Below are 14,433 nucleotides of genomic sequence, written 5' to 3'. Positions count from 1 at the left end.
ATATATAGATGCTTTATTTGACATGTCATAGTCAATTATCATCTAAAACATTTTCACGTTGCTAATACTACCCAATTTGAGTTATTTTTTGAGGCTTTTCTCTAGAATATTGAGATGTGTATCATTTGACTTCAAGCAAAATGGAAAGCAAAGTGAAACTCTAATTTAGATTTTACCATACTTACTTTATATAAGTTTCATAAGATAAAATATATGATGATCAAAGGAAATTTTCAAGTAGATAAGAAGTGTTTCAGTTTCCAGTATTAATTTATATTTTCCTGTTTAATATAGCACCAACAAATATTACATATGCTTTATTTGTATTTCTAGCCTATAATTCATATTTTGCATTTTCCCACTATAATATTTTATTCATCAGGACTTGCTTTTATATTCCAGTCTGTCCACATTTATGTTATTGCCTGGTGAGATGACACTATTAGTAATATCTCACACCCGCACAATGGTTTTGTGTTACTTCTGGTTTTTATTCCTCTATAATAAATGTGTGTGGTAGTAAATGTGCATTAGACATGGAAATGCTTGTGCTAGTTTCTAACAAGTTTAATAAGTGCCTCTTGACTTTGCATTTTTGTATTGGTGAATTGAATTAAATTTCAGAAACATATTTTAAAATTTAAATGGAGTATGATGTCACAAGCAGTTTTCCTAAGACAAATGCATGTTTAAAATCATTATTGGGGCATCCTGACTAGTTTTATCACCGATTTATTTTGTTCCACTATGATGAGTCATAATAAAGTAGAACACTATGGAAAATGGGGTAAAGTAGCATGTCATAATTATTTTCATCTTTTATTAAAGCACAAAATCTTTGTTCCTAACCATTGTTTCTTGCATGCATGGACACCGCCCCCTAGTGGTCACATCGGTCGTCCATCCATTGTTTCTCTTAGCACTTGCTTTTCCAGGTGACGAATTCAATCGCATGTAAAAGACCAGATGAAAATAGTAACAAGGGCTGGCTGTCAGTAATTTAGGTTCTGAGGTCACAAAAATCACTCTTGCATTCATTTATTCCCTGGTTTTATTTTTAAACTTTATTAAATGTGGTTGTTGTTTTTAATGCTTTTTTACATTTAAAAATGTATATGTCTCAAGGATCATGCAAAAATTAGGTTGATGGCTGAACTTGGCTTATAGTTCTGTAGTTTGCTAACAGATGCCCTAGGAAAACAATCAGTTTTACCAATAAGGAAAATAAGGATCAAGAACTTAAATCAATTTCAATTGCCTAGAGTTCTACAGCAAGTGCTGATATCAAGATTCTAATCTAATTTGCCAGCTTTCGGATGCTCTAACCCTTGGATGCTTCTATATGTGAGACATGACCACTGGCTGTGAGATGCTGAGCTTGTCAAGTCAGTTTCCAAATGGAAAGTTCTTTTCCCCTTGCATTATACTTGGGCACAAGACAGACGCTGAAAAACAGCAATCCCAAGGCCTAGAACAGTGACTGTTCCACAACTCTATTGAGTAAAGAAATTCTGATTTCTGATCAGATTCAGTCCTGCTCCAACATTTTGGCCATTTGCTCAGATTCACATGGACTACATTTTGAGTCAGCAAACGAACAGAAGGACATTTCTTCAATTGTACTGTGTGACACAATATCCATAAAGCTCTTTGAAGGAAGGAAAGATCTTATGTGAAGAAATAGTGTCTCTACAATCAGTCCTTGGTTGGTAAAAAGCAATAGGATACGACATTTATGTCTGAAATAAACTGACAATTAATCAGAGGCAAGACAAGATTTAAGAATTTTTTATTTTTTCATAAATTAATATTGTTGTAACTATCTTTACAGTCACACATTAGAGCAGCAATTGTTTTTTTGTTTAACCGTATAAGCTTTTAGTTTAAGAAATAAAATTTGAGAAATATATTAAAAAAAGAAAATAGTAATAAGAATTTTAACATCTAAAATCTGATGTTTGAGTTTGATTATATTGGTTAGTTTCCTTAAAAAACATATGATGCAATAAATAAGCTGAAATATTCATTGATGAATAATTAGCAAAGTCAAACTAGCAACAACATAATCACTTGCTTATATTTAAGGTATGCGTCATAAAGGTGGAAAAATAATCAGTTCACCAGATGCTGGTGGCTCACACCTGTAATCATTGCTATGCATAAGGCTAAGACTTGAGGATCATGGTTTAAGGCCAGCCTGACAAATATGTCTTTGAAACTCTTAGCTCCAGTTAACTATCAAAAAGCAATGAAGCTGCTCAGGAGTTAGAACATTAACCTTGATCAAAAGAACAATGTCATAAAGAATGACATTACCCCATAGAAAGACTTGGAAAAAATCGTATTAAGTGAAATAAAACATCATATTAAGTGAAGTAAGCCAAATCCAAAGGAACAAAGGCTCCATGGTTTCCCTCATTTGTAACATAATATCTCAAAATAATATCTCATAGTATCTCAAGAGCTATCTACATATGGCCATAAATGATGAGGCAAAGTGAAATGAACTCCAGAATATGGAAACGAGGATTATCTTTGTGATTGCTGTTCTTTTTTTCTTTTATTTTTTATTGTAATTAATAGAAGGGTTACATTATATTCACCAGATAGAAGGTTCATAACTTAACAATCATTGCTGCCCCTTCTCATGTTTTTGTCCTCATCTCCCTCCCCAAACCCTTCCCTCATTTTGTTTTCCCCTCTTCCCTATCCTATTTCAAATAAACAAATAAACATATACACCATATATCAGATAACAAGGTAAGATACTGTTACAATATGAAATAACCAAGGGACAACAAAAGAGATGAGAAATAGCATAGTATATTAAGAAAAACAGTCACACCTTATATGGTTCTTGTTTCTATATCTTGGGGGTGCTTTCATTTAGCCTCATCCTATTTGGTTTGATGTATCTAGATTTAAATTAATATACTATGTGAAGCTATTTCTTTTCTTTTCCCTTTTTGGTGTTTCCATGTTGTCACTGTATCTGAAGGTGGTTCCTGGTATATTGTATGTACTAGTTTATTTGCTTATTTGGGGAAGGGAAGGAAAAAACAAGATAAGTGGTTTGGGATGTGGGAGGGAAAGTGGAAGAAAAATATGAGAAGTGATAACAATGTTTAAGAAGTAATGTACCCACTGCCTGATGAATGCAATTGTGACCCCTCTGTACATCACCCCAACAATAAAATAAAATAAAAAATTACAGAGCTAAGGCCCAGAGTTCAAGCTGCAGGACGGGTACACAAAACAAGAAATCAACAAAAGCAGGAAGAAAGGAAGGAAGGAAAGAAGGAAGGAGAGGGAGAAGGAAAAGAAGAAAAAAGAAGGAAGAAAGAAAGAAGTAAAGGAGGGAACAAAGGAGGAAGAGAAGGAAGAAGGCAGGCAGGTAGGGAGGGAAGGAAGGAAGGAAGAAAAAAGGAAGGAAGAAAGGAAGGAAGGAAGGAAGGAAGGGAGGAAGGAAGGAAGGAAGGAAGGAAAGAAAAGAAGGATGAAAGATCAGGCTCTCAATTGAAGTGTAATCCTGTTTGTCTTAGTAAATGTATTCTTTGTTGCTTAACTCCTGAAAGATACACATCACTGAATGCCCAATCTATGTAAATCGTACCCGTAAGGATTAATTTGTTTTAGACCTCCACTGCAGCACTGGAGTTTTCAAAAGTGCACTATAAGATCATTGGATAGGAGGCATAAAGGAAATGGTGTCAAATGCTATTAACAAACTCTACACACTGCATAACTGAGCTTACTTTGCCTTTTTCTTTACTATTTACTTAAATGAAGTCTCCAAGAGTTTCAGTAGAATTATACTTGACCCAGGATTTTTTTTTCAGTACTCAACACAATTAAAACCAATTGCCAAAATAAAACATAGAATCTTTAGCTGTTTTGTCCATCTCAGTTTAAATTGAAGCTTATTATTTTTATCATTATTATACATTCTGATCTGTCTTGATTAACATTATATTGTTCTTCCAGTGATAAAACTGTAGATGGGCATAGTGGCTCTACTTAAAATCCTGGGATTTGAGAGAATCAGTCATGGTTATGGAAAGGTCAAGTGTAGTTCAGGCCTCATAGAGAGACCCCCATTTCATCAAAACACAACTCATCCATCACACCGAAAAGTCATGAGACAGTAATAAAAACATTATAAAGAAAACAATATGTATGATGGTGTACATTATTCCATACAGCAGTTCTGCAGGATACTAAAGGAATTCTACCACAAAAGAATACTCAAGTCAAGGAAACAAAATGCTATGCTTGAAGTGATTGAAAAGTTGTCTTTAATATACAGTATATTACCATGGCAATTTTCCCCAAATGCCAGAATCTGACAGAGAGCTATGGAAGGCATTGTTTTCAAATGAAGGCAGAACTTTTTACCTGTGATATGCAGTGAACTAATGTGGCTATGTAGACACTGAAACTTCTCTGAATGTGCCTTTTCTGAATTTTCCATTGTGATTTTGCTGGCACATGTGCAGAAGTTATAATAATAGAGAAGTGCACGGAGGAGTGTCTGAAACAAGTGGCTCTCCCCTTGAAGGTGCATAGTCCAGATTCCTTCTGTGTGTGGAAAGACATTTCTATCATTTTGACAAGCTCTGCCAGCTGCTTCCTGCAGTCGCACCTATTTACCTATTGTGTTAAGTATAGATTTAGCTTTAGGGAAAGCCTGATCCCAGCTCTCTTCTTGGTGAAGTCATGAACAAGTTTGGACATGAAATGTCACTTTTTTTTTTCCTGTCATTAATGAAACAGTAACCCAGGAACAAGACCATATTCACCCCCGGAATCCCCTATCCTCTATTGAAATAAATATCACAACATGTTATACATATATATATATATAAATGCACACCTGCATAATATATATAATAAATTTATGAGTTAAATGATGATACATTTGTGAAAAATTTCTTTCCTATATTTATTTTTCCATTAAACATTTTACCAATTAATGGTGTTAAATGTTGTCACAATGCCACAAACTTCATTATTACTCGTCCAGTCACGTCAAAATACCACACAAACTTCATTATTACTTGTCAAGTTTGTTTGCATAAAAAAGTATTTTTCTTTAAAATATTCCTTTTTCTTTGTTTTGTTTCACAAAGAAACATGACCTTCTGATTTCACCCTCTGAGTGACCCACATTGTTATATGTAGATTTCAACACTTATCCCAAGGATATGAATTTAGTTAAAGGACAATTATACCCAGCTATATTCAGTTACGTTGTATGAAAATAAATCTTGATTTTCATTAGATATTCAAAAGAAGTAAAATCATAAAAATTATAAGTTTAGATATGCCCCCAGGTAGCTGATTCAGAAGGGCCTATGGCCCTCTTTCTTGGCAAACTCTAAGTTTTTCTGTGACTACAAGCATTAGCGTACACTTCCATTCTGCAGGAACAACAATAAGATAATCATATTTTCCCAGGTAATTTTTAAAATATTCCCCATATATTCTTCTGTTTTGTTTTCACGGAAAGATAATGTAGGAGGTAGAATCCTGGTATATTTAATTAGGAATTATACAAATCATTCTGATTCAATATAAGAAGAATTTGTCTACAATAATGAAGAACTTGAATCTTGGGGAAATGCATAATCACATACCAGAGCTCTTGCATTAGGTTTAGACTTTACCTCATAGAATTGTTTTGCTTTTACATCTAGCTAGCGATTGTGTAAGAAAATGTAAAAACAAAGAGCTAGCGTTGCCTCAGAAAGATAACAGGAAGGGAAAATGGTAATTTTTTTCCAACTTTGTGTTAATTAACCAATTTTATATATTGTTTATATTCCTCTCAACTTTTATCAATTAGAATCATTATCATTACTTTACTTGCTTATCTGGCATATTTCTATGCCTCTAGATCTATGCTCTAGTATTTTTTCTGTTCTTGGAGCTTGAACTCTGGGCCTATATGCTGTTCTTGACCTTCTTTTGCAAAATGCTAGCACTTTACCACATGAGCCACAGCCACATCAGGATTGTTCTTGGTAGTTTATTTTAGATAAGGTCTTACATACTTTGTCTACCTGGCTTCGATGATCTCAGTCTTTTGAGTATCCTGAATTATTTAGGTGTGAGTCACTCTTTCCTGACCCTAGTCTGTGGTTAGTTAGTAATAAAATCCAATGGGCTTTCTATTTTTTTACTTTTTTGTCTACTTTTCTGATACTCTCCAAATATTAGCTTCTCGAGTCTCTAATATTATGGGCATGAGCTTCAGAGGCCTGGCCTTAACTAGTTCTTACCGTTATAAAATATTAAAAGTAACTTGAGGATAGATTAGTTGTAACTAAATTAAATTGTCTTTTACAAATTATTTTTGAACTGTTTGACTTCTTACCCAATGATTCTAGTTACCAAATGATATATCTATCAATATTCAAATCTAAAGAATTTGCAAGAGACTGTAAGAAAGATTAAACAGATGCACATTAAATGACTTGAAAAGAATTGTAATTTTAGTTAAATAGCTTATTCACAAATCTTCATCTCTTTATTCACATTTCCTAGATAGATATATAATTAGTTAAAGTAACATCGTTTCTTTTCAAACTGAAGAGTTCTCAATTCCCATTGCATGAGTATTTCTTCTAATCTCAAGCTGATGAAATGCTTTGATCTCCAAGTAAAGCTTCACAGATATTTGTTTTATGTTTTTAAATATTTAAACTGGGAACTGTTATGAATAGTGATTTCTGAATTGAAAGTGATTTTCTTTGTTTAAGTACTCAAATATTACTGGAATTCTTTGTGTCACTGTATTATATACATTTGTGGATGTATTCCTTGTGTGTATTTATATAAAATATCATATATTATAGATATATGTAGATATATCTATAATATATGATATATAATCTATCTATAGATTCATTTCCATTATACATATAGCATAATAATATGTGAATACACACAGACACATTGCATGATTGTTTTATTTTCCTTAATCTTAGGAAATCCAAGTACATGAAATATTTTCTAATATAGTCTGTGGAATACACAGCCCTTGAGCATGTCCAATGTTTTGTTTACTCCCGTGGACATTTTTGCAACCTATGTGGGCAACTGCTTTGGAAAAATTGCAATACATGTAAACTATTATAATAAAATGTCAGTCACACATGTATATCACTCCCTCTCCAAAACTTAATTCAAGTAAACATGGATTTATTAGATTTTAAAATTTGGACATCCTTTCTGGAGTTATGACCTGAATTTGATCATTGTTATTTTCCTGAAAGTACACACTGTTTCTGGACAGATTGACTGTGTTCAGATTCCCAGAACTGTTGGTTTGTGCTCCACATTCATTTCCAGCTCAATCATCAATATCTTCTAGCTTTGCCATTACAGGATTGAAAATCCATTTTGTTGTCCCTTTGAGAGCCATCCCCACTACTTTCACCTTCCTGATACCTTTTACCATAACAGTCTCTTACTGTTTTCTGATTTGAGTCCTTGTCAAAAATAATCCCAGCAAGATTGCACCCAGCAGGATAAAATGCCATTGCTTTACTGAAACGATTTTGTATTAATGCTCTTCAAACTCTACACAAACAACACCTCACCCTCTCTTTCTTTCACTATGTCTCTCTACAAACAAGCCTTGCAAACTTGATGTGCTTCAGCTGAATTGATCTGACTTAGACAAACATCTTATCCTTCTTTTCTTTTCTTCTTTGATTATCTTATGTAGGCATTCTTTGCATAAAATTGTCTTTGTAAGCTTAAGGTCTGTTAATCGTTTCAGTGGATTTGAGATGTAATGATCACATGTGAATTTGGGATGTTACAACAGGTCTCAATTCTTTTTTTAATTTAATTTAATTTTGGATTGTTGGGATAATATAGAGTGGTTACAGTTTACATTCGCCAGATAGTAGGTGCATTACTTCTCACACAATGATAACTCTTCTCATGTTTTTGTCCCCATTGCCCTCCCCCACCCCAATCATCTTGTTTTCCCCCTTCCCTTTCCTGTTTCAAATAAACAAATAAATGATTTGAGTAATGATTGAATAAATATTACAGGGTTTTATTGAAGGGGCCCATAGAAAACAGAGAAGAGAAATGAGGTCATTCATCTCTAATGCACCCAAATAATTGGCATTTTATTATTTATTTATTTATTTATTTATTTATTTATTTATTTATTTATTTTGCCAATCCTAGGGCTTGAACTCAAGGCCTATGCACTGTCCTTGGACACATTTGCTTAAGGCTAGGGTTCTGCCACTTGAGCCACAGGACTGCTCCTGGCCTTTTCTGTGTATTTGGTTCTGCTGAATTGAACCCAGGACTTCATGCATGCTAGGCAAACACACTACCACTAGGCCATGCTCCCAGACCCTTGCATCTTAATAAGTATATTTGATGGGTTTACTGCTTAAGAAATTGACTAATTTATGTTACCTGGGGCCGTGAGCAACGTTTGAGTGACTTGAGAGAATAATTTTCTTTGGAATTAGTAAAAACTTATAATTCTATAAATATTCTAAAAGTAGAAAGAATCATACAAAAAGACATTATTCTTTCTGAATCATTGACAAGTTTCACATGCACTGTCCTTTACTCTAGAAACTGTAAAGAGTATTTTCTGTAAGCTAGTACATTATTGTACATATAGCCACAAGCACCCTTCAAAATCAATAAATTATTGTAAATTACAAACATATAAGCACAAAACACTTATTAAATGGTACATCATATTTATTTGACTTGTAAAAGAATTTTTCTATGTCATTCAGTATGCATTGTTTGAAAATATTTCTATTATCGTTTTTTTGGTTTTGCTTTTTTGTTAAAGAATTTATTGACAGTGATTTTTACATGATATTCCAAATGACGTGTTTAACAAACAAGTATTCAAGAAGGGAATCTCTATATATAATCACTGGCACTTACATTTTAGAACATAATCAAAATTAGGCCAAGGGCTTGTTTGTCATAGATACATAATAATCTATGTAAAAAACATTATGTCTATAGAGTCATAAGTTTTTATGTCTGTGTAGTTGTGTTAATATTTCCAGTACCATGTCCATAGCATTGGGTATGCAAATATAGAGTCCTCGCTCTTGTACTGTTTGGATCTAATAGCCACATATTAAGAATCCCATGTGCCTTTTATTCCTTTGGTCTTGACTTGTCTCACTCAACATGATTCGCTTTACATTCATCCACTTCCCTGCGAATGCCATTATTTTATCTTGTCTGTTGGCTATGTAGAATTCCATTGGATGTGTGTGTGTGTGTGTGTGTGTGTGTGTGTGTGTGATATATATATATATATATATATCACATTATCTGTATCCATTCATCTGCAGTAGGGCATCTGGATTGTTTCCATCACCTCGCTATTGTGAATATGCAGAAATAAACATAGCTGAGCAGGTGTCCTTATCATATGTTGGGTTATGATGTCCACTGTAGATGCCCAGAAGTGGTATGATGGAATCATGGGGGAGGTTTATTTTCAGTTCTTTAAGAAACCTCCACACTGCTTTCCAGAGTGGCTGAACTTGCTTACAGTCTCACCAGCAGTGCAGTAGGGTTCTTTTTTCTTTACAACCCCACCAGCATCTGTCATTGTCTGAGTTCAAAATCTTGGCCATTCTTGTTGGGGTAAGGTGTTATTTTAGGGTTGTTTTTATTTGCATTCCCTTTATGACCATGGATGATGAACATTTTCTCATATGCTTTTCTGCCATTTTAATCTTTTCTTCTGATAATTCTCTCTTTAGTTCTCCTGCCCATTTAGTGAATGGTTTGTTGGGCTTGGGGAGGATTAGTTTCTTGAGTTCCCTGTAGATACTGGATAATAAGCTTTTGTCTGATGTATCATTGTTAAATATCTTTTCCCAGTTGGTTGGCTGTCTCTCTACTTTTGTGGCTATGCTTTTATCTGTGCAGAAACTTTTTATTTTTAGGTAGTCCCATTTATCAAGTCTCTCTCCAATCTGTTGTGACCCTGGGATTCTGTATAGGAATCCTTTGCCTGCGCTGAAGAGTTCCAGTGTCTCTTCTGCTATATCATGCAGCAGTTTCACGGTTACCCATCTGACATTGAGGTCTTTCATCCACTTTGAGTTAATGCTTGTGTATGGTGAAAGGCTAGGGTCAATTTTTAGTTTTCTGCATGTGGCTGCCCAGTTTTGCCAGCACCAATGATTGGATAGACTGTGTTTGTTCCACGGTGTATCTTTGGCTCCTTTGTCAAATACAAGTTGACTATAGGTACGTGGTTCTATTTCTGGAAATTCTATTCTGTTCCATTGATCTTCTGGTCTATTTTTGTGCCAATACCATGCAGTTTTTGTTATTATGGCTCTATAGTAGATTTTGATGTCTGGTATTGTAATACCACTGGCATTGCTCCTTTTGCCTAGAATTGATTTGGCCTTTCTAGCTCTTTTCTTGTTCCATATGAAACTTTGGATTGTATCTTCTATTTCAGTAAAAAATGTCTTTGGGATTTTGATGGGGATTGCATTGAATTTGTATATCTATTTTGGCAATATGGCCATTTTCATTTCCCTATCCATGAGCATGGTATGTCTTTCCATTTCCTAGTGTCCTCTTTAATTTCTTTTTGTTAGGCTTTTATAGTTTTCATTAAATAATTATCTTACATCTTTGGTTAAGTTAATTCCTAAGTGTTTTATTCATTGGGGGGCTCTTGAAAATGGAATCATTTTCTTTATTTCGCTTTCTGTTTGTATATTGTTGGTGTACAAGAAGGCTACTGATTTTTGAAGGATAATTTTGTATCCTGCCACTTTGTTAAAGTGATTTATTAATTCTAGGAATTTGGGAGTGGAGCTTATTGGGTCACTCAGGTAGAGGATCATGTCATCTGCGAATAGGAATAGTTTAATTTTTTCTTTCCCTATGTGGATCCCTTTGATGTCCTTCTCTTGCCTTATTGCTCTGGCTAAGGGTTCCAGCACTATATTGAAGAGAAGTGGAGAGAGTGGGCATCCCTGCCTAGTTACTGATTTTAAGGTAAATGGTTCCAGTCTTTCTCCATTTAGTATAATATTGGCTGTAAGTTTGTCATATGTGGCTTTAATTATTTTAAGGAATGTACCTCTTATTCCTATTTTTTCTAGTGCTTTCAACATGAATAGATGTTGTATTTTGTCAAATGCTTTCTTCGCATCCAGAGAAATGATCATATGATTCTTATCCTTAGCTCTATTGATGTGATGTATTACATTGATTGATTTGTTAATATTAAACCAGCCTTGCATCTGTGGGATGAAGCCTACTGGATCATAGTGTATAATTTTTAAAATTTGTTACTGGATTCTGTTGGCTAGTATTTTATTGAGGAGTTTTGCATCTGTGTTCATTAGAGAGATAGGTCTGCAGTTTTCTTTTTGGTGGGGCCTTTCCCTGGTTTGGGGGTGAGTGTAATATTAACTTCATAAAATGAGTTTGCTATTGCTCCTTCTGTTTCTATTTCTTGGAAGAATTTCAATAATATAGTTGCTACTTCATCTTTAAACATCTTGTGTATTGTCTTTTTTAAACTTTATTTTCAGGCTGATTAATAGAGGGATGACATTGATATTTGTAAGGTAGCGATACATTACTTCTTGAACATTATTACCCCTTCCCCTCCCCCTATTTCTTCCCAAGTTTATAATTCCCAAGTTATAGAATCCATTTTCAACATATTGTCTTGTGATCATTGCTATGACACTGGTCCTTTGTCCTTTGTCTTAATATTTGTATATCTTTCAGTAGTTGTACAAAGTGGTTGCCATTCAACAAAGCATATTATGAATACAGTACATCTATAATTATGATTTAGTTTCTGTTCAGTCAGAATGGAAGAAAGTTGATGGTCAGTGATTTGGGGGAAGGTTTATTCCATCTTCTCTGAGAATGGAAAAAAAATAGAGTAAAGAAAAAGTTAAGGGCCATGAGCATGACCTGGTGGTAGAGTGCTTACCTTGCATGCATGAAGCCCTGCATTCAGTTCCTAGGCACCACATATACAGGAAAAAAGCTAGAAAAAAGGTACTATGGCTCATGTGGTAGAGTGCTAGCCAGAAGAAGAAGAAGAAGAAGAAGAAGAAGAAGAAGAAGAAGAAGAAGAAGAAGAAGAAGGAGGAGGAGGAGGAGGAGGAGGAGGAGGAGGAGGAGGAGGACGAGGACGAGGACGAGGACGAGGACGAGGAGGACGAGGCAACTAGTTCAACAGGATAAAGTCATAGTAGATACAATGAGGAAGTCATAGAGAAAAGTAATGGGAAATGACTGTATCCTGGTAAGACCACTTTAGATGAACTCACCCAGATGACCTTTCTCAGTAGGTAACATGGAAGGTAAAACATGAAAGATGCACTCAATTTTGTCATGATTGTGGTAGGAGGTAAGTTTCTGGAAAGATAAAAGTAGCAATTTGAAGAACAAAGGGAAATTTGTGACAAAAAGTCAATTAATGGGAAAAGAAAAAAAGAAAAGAAAAAGAAAAGAGAAGGAGTTTGGATTTACTTATGTCCAGCAAAAACTGCAAAGAATGACACTGTATGACATATTTAAAATCATGATGGTTTGAAGTCAGATGGTTCTTCCAAAATAACTTACCGAATACTGCCATGATTTATTCTGATGTTTTGTGATAGGTATGCAGTGAGAAAACATGAGAAAGGAAAGGCAGCTCCTTTTAAGATATTTTCCAGTTTTGTTTTTAATCATGCCAATAATTTAGGAGTCTCTTAAAAATCATCCAAGGAGTATTTTCTCATTGTATCTGAAATAAGAATACTTACCTTTGCTAATTTTACTTAGAGTTAAAACATCTTTGTTTTTGTTTTTGGTTCACAAGTATAAATAAGTGCTATGGAAATTGTAAAGTATTGTTGATGAGAAGAGCCAAAATTCAATGAAAGCCCATTACTATACCTGGTTTATTGTAGAGTTCCCAGGTCTTTGGAATTGTAGTATGTTTTAATATTTGCCTAATGAATGCTACAATGGCTTCTTTACTTGAAATCTCACGTTAAGGAAGCTGGAAAAGCTGAAAAAATTACATGTGCATGACATAATCATGTAGCATCACTTGACTTGAAGTTCTTTTATTTAAAGAGTGTGAATCTTAGCATATTCATGTTCTGAATTGGCTTCAGTAAAATATTCAACCCCAACAGGCTTTTATAAATGATATTATGCTTTTATCAGTTGTTTGCCTTCCATTATCTTTTAAGTTCCAGAAACATAATGATTCTACTGGAGTGCTGCCTTATGAAGTATGTACGAATATAGAAATAATTTTGACAGCTTTATGGAGAGACTGAATTGTAATGTTCTAAAATGAAGTAAATACTTTGATTTAAACACTTTAAGTGAGATTTATGAGGTTTATGCCCATCTACTGGTTTAGTTTTTCAATAAACCTGCCAATTAATTTTTTCAATAAAATAAATAGTACTCCCAAAACTCACACTCACGTGCACGCACACACACACACACACACACACATTCACACACACACACGCACACACATGGTGAGGGAGCATAGTTTACAAAACAAAAGAATTCTGTTTATTCCCTGTTCTTTTTAAATTTAATTTCTGTCATTAAGATGATATACAGAGGGGTTACAGTTACATAAGTAAGGTAATGAGTATGTTACATTTTGAACACTCATTTTCTCACACTTCCCCCTTCTAGCTCCCCTATGCCACCACATTGTAAAGTTCATTTCTGATCTAGTGTCTTGTGAGTTTCCCTATGTCTGTGATTCCACTCTCTTCGTCAAATCATATAAACTTATATACACTGACAAAGGTTATAGAAATTACAAATAGTGACCATGGGAAAAAAAGGATAAAAAGAAAAAAAATAAAGAGAAGGAAAGAATAAACAAATTATTTTACACAAAGCAATAAATAAATTCAATTTCTTGGAGTTCATTTCAATAAGCATCATTTTATATGGACCTATGCACATAGCTATTGAGTCATTGAGATCCTCCCCTAAGAATATTATCTTTTTAAAATTTGTTTTTATTTTATTGTTGGGTAATGTTGGGTTACAGTAACATTTGTCAGGTAGTGGGTGCATTGCTTCTCACATATTGATACCTCTTCTCATGTTTTTGTCCCCATTTCCCTCCCCAACCCCCTCCGAAAAGTATCATCTTAAGTTCGTTCTCACTGTGCAATGCTTAGAGTGTTGCTTAATTAATTATACACAAGTGCAATCATTTGTCTTTTTGTCCATTAGATTAGCCTGTAGATTTATAGACATATTCTAGTTGTTAAAAATGAAGGAAATCATGGAGTCTATGTTTCTTTGGGTCTGACTTACTTCACTTAATACAAGTTTTTCTCAAGTCTTTCCATTTCCTTACAAATGGGGTGATGCCATTCTTTCTGACAGATG

This window comes from Megascapheus bottae, chromosome 15, assembly GCF_031878675.1.
Source record: "Megascapheus bottae isolate mThoBot1 chromosome 15, mThoBot2.hap1, whole genome shotgun sequence".
In the NCBI taxonomy this organism is placed as follows: Eukaryota; Metazoa; Chordata; class Mammalia; order Rodentia; family Geomyidae; genus Megascapheus; species Megascapheus bottae.
The sequence above is the reverse complement of the archived record's forward strand: the minus strand, read 5'-3'. Positions refer to the sequence as shown.